The sequence below is a fragment of the Rhineura floridana genome, chromosome 8, assembly GCF_030035675.1.
Source record: "Rhineura floridana isolate rRhiFlo1 chromosome 8, rRhiFlo1.hap2, whole genome shotgun sequence".
NCBI lineage: Eukaryota > Metazoa > Chordata > Lepidosauria > Squamata > Rhineuridae > Rhineura > Rhineura floridana.
This window is the reverse complement of record NC_084487.1, coordinates 8,776,157-8,790,141: the sequence shown is the minus strand read 5'-3', so window position 1 is coordinate 8,790,141 and position 13,985 is coordinate 8,776,157. Positions and strand designations below refer to the sequence as shown.

Sequence of the window (13,985 nt, the reverse complement as noted above, 5' to 3'; positions counted from 1 at the left end):
TGAAAGCGGTATATAAATATGAAGGCTTGGATCCTAACCAAACTTCCACTGATGGGAGCATTCCAGGAGCAGAGTTCTGCTTATAGGAAGCTTCCACCAGCGGAATCGGGATTTTCATCATTCTCCTCTCACCCCCTGCAGCCCCTTTGCTGCTCACATGTGCTCTGGAGGGTTGGGCAGCCCTCTGGAACAGCACAAGAGGTGGCGAAGGGGAGAAATGCCAGCCCCGCCCTTGTACGCCAGCAGGAGTCTCCACTGCATCCACACTCCCTCTGCAAATGGTAGAAGCCCTTCTGACTGGAGAGGGCTAGCGAAGGATGATACCTAAGTTTATGCTGTGTGTGTAAAATCCAGAATGGCTGCTGAATATGCCAATTTTTTTTTTCATTTTGAGGGAGGAGTAGCTCTCCTCTTGCAGATAAAGAATGAGCTCCCTTCTGAGAATAGCTGATGTACTTCCGGGCCAGGAAACTCACGCTTCTGGTCAAAAATCTTGAGGCCAACTGCAAAGGTCACTGTTGGAACGGGATAAATAAGCTCCGCAAGGGAGATGCTTCCAATGTTTCTGTTAAGAGGAAGGGCAGCATGTTCATAAACAAGCCACTAAAAGGAACAATCTGTTGTACTGAGTTGTTGAGCATATCAAATGGATTCTAAGAAAAAAATTGTTTTGCTTTTGAATTATAACATGTTTATTCAAATCTTAAACCTTAATGGTGGTATTACATGTAAGGCTTAGTCTGCAATGTTGTGCACAGTTACTTGTGAGCTAAGCTCCAGTGAGCTATGAATGTGCACTTTTTTTTTTTTGGTAGGGAATTGCATGTTGCCAAAGTTTTAGAATAAGCTATTCTGTTGCTATTTCCAGGCTTCAGTACGTGTAGTGAGAACATGTTGGAGCCACTGCTCTGGGTCATGTGGACCGTGGCTTTTTGCCCCAACTTGACTGCCAGACCCTAGCTTGGGGAGGGGGGAAGGGGAGAGGAGCTTACATTTTACCAGAGTCTAGAGAGCCTGATTCGGTTTATACGTCTGTTACTCTAAAGAAACAATTGAGGTTTCTGTTTGAGCATATTTGTGAATTCCCTCTATCTGTACGGGTGTTCAGTTAAGATGTTGTGAGATTTGCTGAAGCCAATCCAGACTACTCTTTGTTCTGGTCTAACAGCATGAACAGTGAGTTGCTGAACCAGGCTCACCTACGGACGGCGGAGGAGAGAGCAAGCATGTTTGTATAGGAAACTAGGATGTGCGGTTTGAGGGGCAGAGGTGTGTGCCATCTTATTTCACATGGCATCTGAAGAACACCGTGACCCAGAGTTGGGAGGAGCTGATGGGGTGTGGCAGCAGAGGAAGGGGCAAGCCATATAATTAGGGTCATTTGAGACCCCAGGGATAGTGGGATTCTGTGCTGCTGATAGGCTTTTACGTGCTGTGAAACATGAGTGAGCAAATGACCTATGCACCCTGGGGACCAGAGACCTAAAAACTGTTTCCAGGGGCAGGGAAGAGCATTTGGGGAAGGGCTGTAACTCAGTAATAGAGCAATCTCCTTTGCATGCTGCAGGTCTCATGTTCAATCCCCAACAGCATATCCAGAAAGAACTGGCAGAGTCTCCCTGCCTGAAACACCGGAGAGCTGCTGCCGGTCAGTGTAGGCAGTACTGAGCTAGACAGACTAGTGGTCTGCTTCACTTGTTTGTGGTTAATACCCACCCATGCCATACTGCCATGTGTGGCTATGGATGCAAACTGAGCAGATGGGGGTAAGGAGCAACACTTGGTCTCTCTTCTTTTACGAAACAGATGAGAGGCCTCGTGGGAGGACAGAGGTTATGCTCCAAGTCTGTGTCAGGCCCAGATAAAGGACAGGCTTGGGCACTGCCTGTTTCCCCAGTGGCAGAGACAGGAGGCAGCCCTCTGGCAGAGTGTGGGTACCTTGGCCGTGCTTTGGTGAGGTTGCTGGGCTGCCCTGTGCCCTTCTGCTAGACTGGAGGTGTAGAGCCCTGGACAGGAGTGAGGTACAGCTCTAAAGGACATTGGTTGCATAAGTGCCATTTTCTTTCTGTAAGGCCAGCTTTTCACGAGCAAAACAAAGGTATGGAATAGTGGGAGATGTTGGGCTTGCGTGTGTGGGCAGAAATCCTAGACTTGGTCCTTGTTCAGCCATGAAGTTTAGTGGATGGCTTGAGGCAAGTCTCTTGACTGAGGGCTTATTGGCCTGCGCATCATTTGATGCCTCTTCACTTGGCGGCTTTCAGCTGAATGTTTGAACTGCCGCCATTGTGTCGTGAGGCGATGACAGGTGATGTGAAAGCTTTCCGTGGTGTTCTGAATTGCGGCCTCTGTCTAGTGTTATGCAAGCAATCGGCCAAGGTAGTGTCCAAATGGAGGACATGCGTGTGTGACTCAGAACCTGGCTGTGTGCAGGGATGTCTTCAGTTTGAGGCTCCTTTATACATACATCTTATTCTTTCCAGAGCAAAATTAGGCAGGAATATTAACAGCATGGCTGAAGGAGAGGCCATGAAAGGACCATTTGCTGAATCCTGCTGTGGCTTGTCTTGCATATCCTACCTTGTGTCAGAGCTGATGGAAGTGGGTAGAAAGGTGTGGTACAATCCTCCTGGGACTGTACCACCTCAGAATGCAGGTGAAGAAGAATTTTGTTTTTGAATGCTCCCCTACATAATACCCCCCCCTCGAAAACGTAACATCTTTGGAGGAAAGCTTGGCTAGACCCCCTTCCCTCTGACGTACACACCCACTGAAGATGAGCTTAAATGTCCTCATTGCAGCTGTTCAGCATCCCTAAGGTATCATTTGAATATTTGGGCCTTTAGTTCTGACTGCATTGTGCCCTGAGGATAAGGAAGAGAGAGCCTGAGTGCTGGAATGTTGGAGGAGGGTAAAGCTTGCTCTGTGGTGATGACTTATGATCCAGAAGCAAATGTTTGTTTTTTCAAGGACATGGCAAAGGCTGAGGTCAGCGTAACCTGCTAGTAACGTCTGATGCAGTGGAAGCCTCTGGCGGCCTAGAGTTTGTGGTGGTTCAAGCTGCAAAGGAGCTTGCTAGTCCAAGAGTCAACTCAAATCCAAACATTTCTTAACAAGGTGATCCAGCATAAAGGGATAACAATATAGCCAGCTGTGAAGGCAATCTCTCTTAACCCCCCCCACCTCAAATAATTGCGTACACTTTCCAAGAAGATGAGATGAGTTTAACAGTGAATAAAAAATAAGATTATTGGCTGAAAAGGCAGCACTGCCAACATCACATGAAAGGGTTGAAGCAGTGGTAATTGTACTTGATTTTTATCAAGGGACTTTGGCCAGAGCTATACGTTACATTAAATGCAGTGCCATAAACAGCAACTGCATGTTTAATTCTTCCCTCTCCACAACATCTTGGACAACTTACCCACATCCTGATTATTGAATGTCACCCAGGAAATTTAACGAAATGAAGTGTGACAGCTTGTTCTTCATATAGGTGCAGGAAATAACCTTTCTAATTGTAAAAATGGGGCAATGCAAGCTGAAAGCTTGACAAATATTTCACGTTTCTTGGTGGCAGCATCAGTTTAGGTGGCTGGGAAATCGATCGTGTTATTCTCGCCATCTGTCAGTTCTATGGGACACATCTTTCTGTGGTTATTCCTGAGCTTTAATTTACGGTGGTGTTCCTAGAATGATCTATTTACTTCTGCTGTTAAGCAATTTCTCATGCCATGTTAAAGACTAGTCTGTTGGTGGTCTCTTTGAGAAATGGCAGTCCTTTTTGTATTGATAGACATAAAACCTCAAAACAATCCTAGAACAAATTGTGCAGCGTACTTGGGTTGTGAAAGGATAGACTTTTCCTCCTCTATTGTTTTGGAGTTGTCCACTACCACACTCTTCCTACAGAATTGTAACTCATAGAAGCACCACAACTTTTTAGAACACGTATTACTTTAATTGTTTTGTGTGTTGGGTTTTAACTCTTCTGCTGTTATAGTAGTTGGCAATGTGTAGTTACTAGGCTGTGAGGACAGGATACCATGACGAAGGACGGATTGCTTCAGTGAGAGAAGATTGGTATGACTGACTGACTGGATGACAAACAGCTATCCATGTAAATTGTTGGACCTGGCAGTAAGTTTGTGACGCCATGTGTAGTAACAGCCTTTTTTCTAATTATGTTTTGATTGCATGTCAGAATTCTGCAGGGGAAAAAGAGGAAACACAGTGCAGACTTGTTCTTTGGAACTTATGACTCGTAGGACTGCCAAAGGAGCTGAGAGGGAGGACTTTAAAGATGCTGGTCTTGAAGATAGGCCTGTTTCTCTTCTCCCAGCAAAGGAATGGAAACAAATGTTTTAAGCAGAATTAATATTTTTCAACCACGAAACAAAACTGAAGCTGCAAATAAAAACCATCAGGATCCACGTCATGATTAGGGAATTTCAATTTAAAGGGGGGTATTTATTTATTTATACATAATGAGAAGACATGATTCATTAGAAAAGACAGTAATGCTGGGAAAAACAGAAGGGAGTAGAAAAAGAGGAAGGCCAAACAAGAGATGGGTTGATTCCATAAAGGAAGCCACAGACCTGAACTTACAAGATCTGAACAGGGTGGTTCATGACAGATGCTCTTGGAGGTCGCTGATTCATAGGGTCGCCATAAGTCGTAATCGACCTGAAGGCACATAACAACAACAACAAACATACATATGAATAGGGTTTTCATGGTAAGCGGTATTCAGAGGGGGTTTACCATTGCCTTCCTCTGCATAGCTGCCCATTATTTAGACAAGCGTTTTATAGCCTTCCCTACTATTCCTACGAATGCTGATGAAAGTGAAAGAGGAAAGCACAAAAGCAGGACTACAGCTGAACATCAAAAAGACTAAAGTAATGACAACAGAAGATTTATGTAACTTTATAATTGACAATGAGGACATTGAACTTGTTAAGGATTATCAATACCTCAGCACAGTCATTAATCAAAATGGAGACAATAGTCAAGAAATCAGAAGAAGGCTAGGACTAGGGATGGCACCTGTGAGAGAACTAGAAAAGGTCCTCAAATGCAAAGATGTATCACTGAACACTAAAGTCAGGATCATTCAGACCATGGTATTCCCGATCTCTATGTATGAATGTGAAAGCTGGACAGTGAAAAAAGCGGATAAGAGAAAAATCAACTCATTTGAAATGTGTTGGAGGAGAACTTTGTGCATACCATGGAGTGTGAAAAAGACAAATAATTCGGTCATAGAACAAATTAAACCAGAACTATCACTGCAAGCTAAAATAATGAGGCTGAGGTTATCATACTTGGACACATAATGAGAAGACATGATTCACTAGAAAAGACAATAATGCTGGGAAAAACAGAAGGGAGTAGAAAATGAGGAAGGCCAAACAAGAGATGGATTGATTCCATAAAGGAAGCCACAGACCTGTACTTACAAGATCTGAACAGGGTGGTTTATAACCAATATGCAATTATGCATATTGGAGCAAAAAATCTTAATTTCACATATATGCTCATGGGGTCTGAACTGGCGGTGACCGACCAGGAGAGAGACCTCAGGGTTGTAGTGGACAGCACGATGAAAATGTCAACCCAGTGTGCGGCAGCTGTGAAAAAGGCAAATTCCATGCTAGCAATAATTAGGAAAGGTATTGAAAATAAAACAGCCGATATCATAACGCCGTTGTATAAATCTATGGTGCGGCCGCATTTGGAATACTGTGTACAGTTCTGGTCGCCTCATCTCAAAAAGGATATTACAGAGTTGGAAAAGGTTCAGAAGAGGGCAACCAGAATGATCAAGGGGATGGAGCGACTCCCTTACGAGGAAAGGTTACAGCATTTGGGGCTTTTTAGTTTAGAGAAAAGGCGGGTCAGAGGAGACATGATAGAAGTGTATAAAATTATGCATGGCATTGAGAAAGTGGATAGAGAAAAGTTCTTCTCCCTCTCTCATAATACTAGAACTCGTGGACATTCAAAGAAGCTGAATGTTGGAAGATTCAGGACAGACAAAAGGAAGTACTTCTTTACTCAGCGCATAGTTAAACTATGGAATTTGCTCCCACAAGATGCAGTAATGGCCACCAGCTTGGACGGCTTTAAAAGAAGATTAGACAAATTCATGGAGGACAGGGCTATCAATGGCTACTAGCCGTGATGGCTGTGCTGTGCCACCCTAGTCAGAGGCAGCATGCTTCTGAAAACCAGTTGCCGGAAGCCTCAGGAGGGGAGAGTGTTCTTGCACTCGGGTCCTGCTTGCGGGCTTCCCCCAGGCACCTGGTTGGCCACTGTGAGAACAGGATGCTGGACTAGATGGGCCACTGGCCTGATCCAGCAGGCTCTTCTTATGTTCTTATGTTCTTAACAGATGCTATTGGAGGTTGTGAATTCATAGGATCTCCATAAGTTGTAATCGACTTGAAAGCATATAACAACAACAAAGAGGTTGTGTTTTTCCTCTTTTTTGGGGTCTACTCTGATTATGGGTATGGATGTTGGATATCACCCAAGGGCGTTTGTGTGTGTGTGTGTGTGTGTGTGTATGTTTGTGTACACTTTATTTAACTCTTTAAAAACAAGCCTCCTGCTAGATTTGTGTTTCCTCTTAAGTTTTTTTTTCAATCCCAGATATAATTTCCAGTGTAAAACCACTGAAGAGCTACATTGTGAAATTTGATGGAATGAAGGGAGAGAAAGCAATTGTTCTTGAAAGAATGAAATCCAGAGATTTCAGAGCTATCACCCGTAAATGAACTATACTGTACCTTGTTTCACCTTTCTAGCTTGTTCAGGACTCAGTTTAACATTATCTGTAAAGAAGAATTGCTGAATACATTTGCCCTATTCTGGTGTATTTGAAGAAAGTGAAAATTGCACAAGTGCCTGTTTTGCTGCATGTTTTTTTCATTTGGAGTAGGTTGCCACTTCCAAGTATTCTCCACTCAGCAAAACAAATATGTGAGTGCAGTTAGTTTACACTATGGTGTCTCCAGATACTACTCTTAAGGAAGAATTCTGCTGGATCAGATCAAAGGCCCAGTTTACCATCCTGGTACCAACCGTGGTCAACCATATCGGATGAGGGCAATCACGCTCTTCTGCTGCTGCTCTCCACCGACTTGTATCTAGAGGCATGCTTTCCTGCACCCATGCTAGGAAAAAAAAGCAATTGTGAAGCAACTAAGCAGCTAGTCATATACAATACATTATTTTCAGTGCTGGACTCAGACTGATCCCAAGTCACTCTCTAAAGGGCTCTGCTTTGTTTATGTCACACTTTAAATCAAGTTAAAAGCACTGTGGCTGTATTCGGACAAAGCACAAGACCATTGTTAGGGCAAAGAGAAACACACTCCCTGTTCTGCTGGTGCCAGCACATCTCCACCTCTCTCTTCTGAAAACGGGGACACACGACACTAGTCAAATCTCACCCCTTTTTACTGTAAAACCTGGTGGGAGCAGCTTGACTGCATTTTTTTTTTAAAAAAAAAATCAGCTCCAAAGAGATCTTGCAACTGAAAGGCAGATCAACCTGTTCCCCCTCTGGGTGTGGCCAATGGAAATGCTTTGATTTGGCGACTAGTGTGTTTACAGCCTAAGTCTAGTCTCCCTGCCCCAACCCCTGAGCCCTAAGGCCTACCTAGTGACTTTGTGGCTGAAGTTTGATTTGAGTTGGGGACTCTCTTATTCACAGTTTCCTCTCCTAGCTAGTGCAGTCGTACTAGCATTCTGTTCTACATTTTGGGGGGAAAAGTCCTGAATAACACTGGAGATGGAGGAATGCCTTGTTATGGTCCACTCCCGTTTGCTGCTTTTCTTCCTCACTCCTTTGTATCCGGCAGGCTTATTGCAGCTTAAGTGTTCTGAGCAAAGCCAAAGTATTTGTAGTTGCATGCAGTCTCTGTTCCGAACTTCCTGTTCCTTTCTTGTGAAAGGCACTACCAGGATCTGTCAACAACAGCCTGGGCATGTAGCATCCTGTAGCATGTTACAAGATCAGTGTTTTGAGAGTCTTTCCTTTGTAACTCTTTCGCAGGTATAGATGTTAAAGACCAAACATTTCATATGAAAGCTCATTTCCAAAACTGAAGACTAAGATTACTGCCTGCAAAGTTCAGTTTCTTTGCTATTCAAACAAGAGTCACAAGGTGTTGCGAAGCCTGGGAGGGCCATAAATTCATACCTTATGGTACATGGTAGACTTAGGGTTGAAGTTTACTACACAATCTTCTTAAATAAGAGAAGATAAACAAACCATTATGGCATGTTACAAACTGCCTTGCTTTTGATCTCGTTCTTTCATGTTTTGAATCGTAAATGAAGAAAGGACCTTTGGCCCTAGCTATACCCGTTTGTTTGCATTGGCAGGGACTTGTTTAATAGAATAGCCTGGACTGAAATATTGTGGCTTGGATGAAGATTGATATTGCTACTTGCTCTTGCAAGATGTGCCTCCTGAATATGTGATACTGCTACTTGGTCTTGCATTTGGGTCTCTTGATTTGAAAAGGTTGTTTGCTACGTTTTGTAGGTAACAACGTTCTGCCATTCAGAATGACAGAATTCTCCTCAAGACTGATGGGACATCTAACCTGCTGTCGGGCCAAGATGACAGTAAACTAGGGTTGCTGCTGGTGTACCGTTCACCCTGTTGCTTGGCAGCTTCTCTGACCAAGCTGGTGGAGGCTGTCTCGGCTGTGGTATTGGAGGAACCCAGAACTGTAGTCCTGGATGACTTCAGTGTCCATGCTGAGGCTGCATCTAGTGTTCTGGCTCGGGACTTCATGGTCTCCATGACAACCATGGGGCTGTCTCAAGTTGTCACTGGTCCGACACATAGGGCAAGGCAACCCTCGACTTGGTTTTTGCTCCAGATGGAGGAAGGGGTGGTCTGGAAATAGGGGAGGTGGATGTCAGCTCATTGCTATGGTCAGACTACTTCCTGGTGAAGTTTAGACTTACAGCTCCATCTTCCCCTGCAAGGGTGGTGGACAGATTAAGATGGTCCGCCCCCAGAGACTAATGAAATCCATTGGATTCCTGAATGCCCTGTGGAAACCCTTGTCACACTATGGAACAATGAGACATGTTGGGCTTTTTTAACACAGTTGCTCCTGAGTGCCCTCTCTGGCATTGTGGAGCCCAGTTTGCACCTTGGTACACCACTGAACTAAGGGCAGTGAAACAAGTTGGATGACGGCTAGAGCGCGTGGCGAAAGACGTGCTGTGAGGCTGATTGGGCATGAGTAAAATATCATAACCGTGTCTACTGTGTGGCTGTGAGGGCGACGAAAAAGGCCCACTTCTCTGCCTCCATCGCATCCTCAAGTAGCTGGCCAGTGAAGCTTTCTCATATTGTCAGGGGTCTGTTAACATCCAGAAAATGGAGTTTTAGACTCTTTGCCCACTGTGAATTTTTTGCAAGGCACTTTGAGGGTAAAGTTGCTTGCTTCCACAGCAATCTTGATGTCCCTTCCACATCTACTGTAGTTCCCAGTGAGGTGTCCAGTGCAACATCTGCTGCATCTTCTTGGGATCAGTTTCAGTTGATGCAGCCTGATGATGTGGACAAGGCTTCCAGCAATGTGTCCTCTTGACCCTTGTCCTTCTTGGCTTATTAAAGCTTGCCAAGGGTATATGAGTGGATCCAAGGTGTGGTCAAGTTGTGTGGGAAGGAGTGGTCCCAGCCGCTTTGAAAGAGGCGGTGATTCGACCGCTCCTGCAAAAACCCACCCTGTGTCATGAGGAGTCCTCAGAGGGGGAAGAGGACGACGACTCGGGAGTAGCAGCAGCAGACCCAGAGGGAAGAACAGACAAAACTCCTGAGGATGCAGCACCAGCTCTCCCTCAGCTGGAGAGTGTCCAAGACACAGCTGAAGCTCTTCAACCAGAATCATACAGTGAACGAGCGACTCCCCTCCCACCTGCAGAGCAAAGACGACAGTGTAGCTGGCCTGGCTGTTTAAGACAAACAAGGTCTTAGAAGCCAGGAGGCTGATTACCTGCACCTACCTTAGGGAGTGGGATTTAAAATGCAGTTTGTGACTGCAGCAGGCTGCTGACTACAATGTCAGGCGTGACCTCTGCATTCCTCCTATCTTCCAGAACCCAGATTCCCGGACTGACCTTTCGGAAAACTGGACTAGGAATCCTCCATTGACTTCGCTTCTTGGACACTGACTTGGCATGTGAGCTCAGAACAAACCCTCTGACCTTATCTTGCCTTCCCCCTGGTTATCTCTCTAGCCTGGCAGATTTATAACTCAAGCTGTCAGCTACAGACTTTACGACCCTGACAATTACTAAGGAATTTATAGCCCAGCCTGCATCCCGCTGACGCTGACATCTCCCTGTAAAAGCTGACACCCTGGGCCATTGGTTTCTGACAACTACTGCCCAGTCCCAAATACTCCCTTTTTAGGGAAGGTGATCATGAGGGTGATGGCACAGCAATTGCAAGTACGCTTGGATGAAACAGATTATCCTGACCCATTCCAAACTGGGTTCATGCCTAGTTACGGGACTGAATGGGCTTGAGTCACCCTGAGGGATGACCTTTATCGAGAAAAGGGTAGGGAGTAATGGGAAACCCCAGATTATGGCTTAAAATATGCATATAATGTGCTGAAATCATTTACATATGCTTAGATTTGCTTAGAAGATGCTTAAGAATCATTGAAATCATGTAGAAAGACTGCTGTATGCATAAGAGCCAAATAGTAAAACCAGGTAAAAAGACTGACCCCCTTTTTTCCTCCTCCTGACTAAAGCTGTAATTTTCCTGAGAAACAACTGGAATAGACAAAGCATTATTTTCTCATGAAGTTGAGTACGGTACAAGATAACAGGTCTGGGCAGACAGCCAGTGTGTCATGTAAACATGAAGTAAGAGGAATGAAGTCAATATGAAGTAAGAGGAAATCCTTATATGGAAAAGTTAAGCAAACTAGTTGAGAAGAAAGACTCATCTGGAGCATCTGATGAGAGCCTGATGAGAAGTAGCAAAAAACAGATAAGACTATGGGAACATGCCTTCCCTCTGAAAATAAAGTGTATAAAAGGCCAGGTTTCATAGCACTTAGGGCCCCTCAGCTCTGCTAGAGTGGGGGGGTTGAAGAAAGCAGGAGAATAATCTCATCTGTTCCATCTATGACATCTGACAGGTGATGTATCATGACATGTATTTCCATGTACTCTAACTTTGGCTCTGTGATATGACTTAGAGTTTAACTCAGTTCTTCAACTATTGTAACTTGTTTTAATCAAGATGTGCTTTCAGAGTCTTATACTTTGGTACCTCCCAAGACTCAAGAATTCTTGAGTTGGGTCTCCTCTATTCTCTGCCTATACTAGATGATTGCTGTTGATAACCTGTGAACTTAGGTGACCTAACATTTGACATACGATATGGTGGAAGGGAGAAGGCAAGAGCCCTCGACCCTATGCATTCACTGGGAAGGGGGCTAGTTTTGCTGGTAACAAGGGTGTGTGTGACTCTGTGTCTCTCAGCAGCTTTTGATTCCATTGACCATGGTATCCTTCTGAGCCAACTTAGTGAGATAGGTGTTGGAGGCAGTTTTACAGTGGTTCTGATCCTGCCTCCAGGGTCGTTGTCAAAGGATAGCATTGGGTGATTGTCATCCAGCCCCCTGGCAGTTGTGCTGTGGGGTGCCACAGGATACCATCTTGTCCCCAATGCTGTTTAACATTATGAAGCCCTTGGGAATGGTCACCAGGAGATTTGGGGCAAGATGTCAGCAGTACGCTGATGATACCCAGCTCTATTTCTGTGTAACATCTGAATCTGGAGAGGCCGAGCAAGCCCTGGACTGCTGCCTGGACTCAGTGGTGGGTTGGATGAGGGCCAGTAAACTTGAGTCTGAATTCTAGCAGGATGGAGATGCTGTGGGTTGGTGGTTCCCGAGTTCGGATAATTGGTCAGTTGCCTGCTTTGGATGGGTTCGTACTGTCGCGCTGCTATAGTGCGTGTGGTCCAATACAACACCAAAAGCAGGTTCGGTATAGGAAAAGATCCAGTCACAGGCAATGGTTTCGTTAAAAGTCCTTTTACTGAGACATTCAGAATTACAATCAGCTTCTTCCACATCACGCTACACCCCCACACCACTTTCGGTTTCTCTCAAGCCTTAAGTAGATAAGAGTGCCCTTGTATTGGCACAGCTGCCACAGACGGCCTTGGTATTCTCCCTAGCCAGATTAACCCCATAAGAGCAGGTTTTTCAGTTGCTTTCATCTCTGTGAGGAACGCACACATAACCTGAGAGCCCAACAGCCCCCACCTGTTTCTCACAGAAATTCCAATGCCCTCTTATCTATTACATGCACTTGCTTTAACATTTGGTTACAGTTGACAGCACCTTATACATTTCAGCTTTGCTTTACACGTTAACATTTTCCGGATTCCAGGCTTTCTTTATTCACTATATCAGTTACATTTCATAAATAGATCAATCAACATTCCTTTCCCACGTTTCATCATCGCATTTAGGTTTCACACATGTTAAATACAACGTTTCTGCATCCATGTTTTGTTTAGTGTATGCCCCCTGGTCTGTGATAAGACCAATTGTGAATCTTTCAGGCGGCTTTCCTTTGTTCTCTCTCTCTGAGCGTCTTAAGGGAACTTGGGACTTCGTTTCCCTTGTGCCATCGTTGCCTGCACTAGTTCCTGGTAACTCCCTCTCATGTAATGACACATCAGCTTTTCTTTTCTTAATGTTATGTTTCCCCCAAATGAGCTCATTTAACGCTTCCTTTAATGGCATTTGCAGTACTTCTTCCTTTGCGCTAGGACCTGGCTGTATGTCCTCCTCTTTTGCTGCATGTGTATCGTATGACCCATTTACGTTTATGGTCTGACTTTGCTTCCATTCCTGATCTGAAACTTTGATGCTTCGATTAAGAATCACTTGTTGCAGCTCAGGCACCCAGACCCTGTAATAAGCATTCTGAAAGCCCAGCACATGTCCCTCCTGAGCTCTCGGTGCTAACTTACCACGCTTTTTACTCTTGGGCACGTGAACCCAACATTTAGCCCCAAAACGCTCAATGTGCTTTATCCGTGGTTTCTTCCCCGTCAGTTTCTCATAGGGAGACATTCCCAGAACTCTGTGTAACAACCTATTCTGAATATATACAGCATACAGGATACACTGCCCCCAAAACGTGTTATCTAGGTTTGAATCTCCCAACATGGCTCTCATGGATTCCTGAAGAGACCTGTTTTTCCTCTCCGCAACCCCATTAGAAAACGGAGCCGTGAAGTTTTGGGCTATTCCCTTGCTTTCCATGAATTCCTGCAAAGCTTGGCTCGTGAATTCACCCCCCTGATCTGAGCATATGCGTTTTATTGTGACCCCATGTTGTGTTTCCACTCTCTTTATGAACAAGCGTAATTTTGTATCTGCCTCATCCTTTCTCTTCAGCAAGTACACATGACAATACCTTGTGAAATCATCTACCACAACCATGAAATACTTAGCACCCCCCTTTGAACACTGCAATGGTCCAGATAAGTCGACATGTATTAACTGAAATGGTGCAGTTGTCGTGCATTCTGTCTTTTGATTTATGGGTGCCACTGTGGCTTTAGTTCTGTAACACACATCACACTCATATACTTGCTCACACCCCTGTAATTTCATGTCCTCACTGTGAGTAGGGGTTTTCTTAATTGTGTCATAATGAGCATGACCCAATCTTCTGTGCCACTGATGTACACAGTTTTCGTGCAACTGTCTATTGGCACTTAATACAGCACATTCCGGCTCAGCGTGAGTGCTTTGCAATGTGAACAGTGAATCTTGCAGACACCCCTGCATGCATATCTCATTCCCTCGTTTAACAACACATCTCCCTTTCTCAAACGTTACAGAATAACCTATATCTGTTAGTTTCTTTACAGACAAAATATTACTTGCCAATTGCGAGACTAA

The 13,985-nt window shown here is 44.6% G+C and overlaps 1 protein-coding gene across 1 annotated transcript in view; it reads left to right on the top strand.

Moving 5' to 3' along the window:
* The window catches only part of MKLN1 (muskelin 1), a 138,720-nt gene that overhangs the window by 81,143 nt on the left and 43,592 nt on the right, over positions 1–13,985 (top strand). The window lies entirely within an intron of this gene.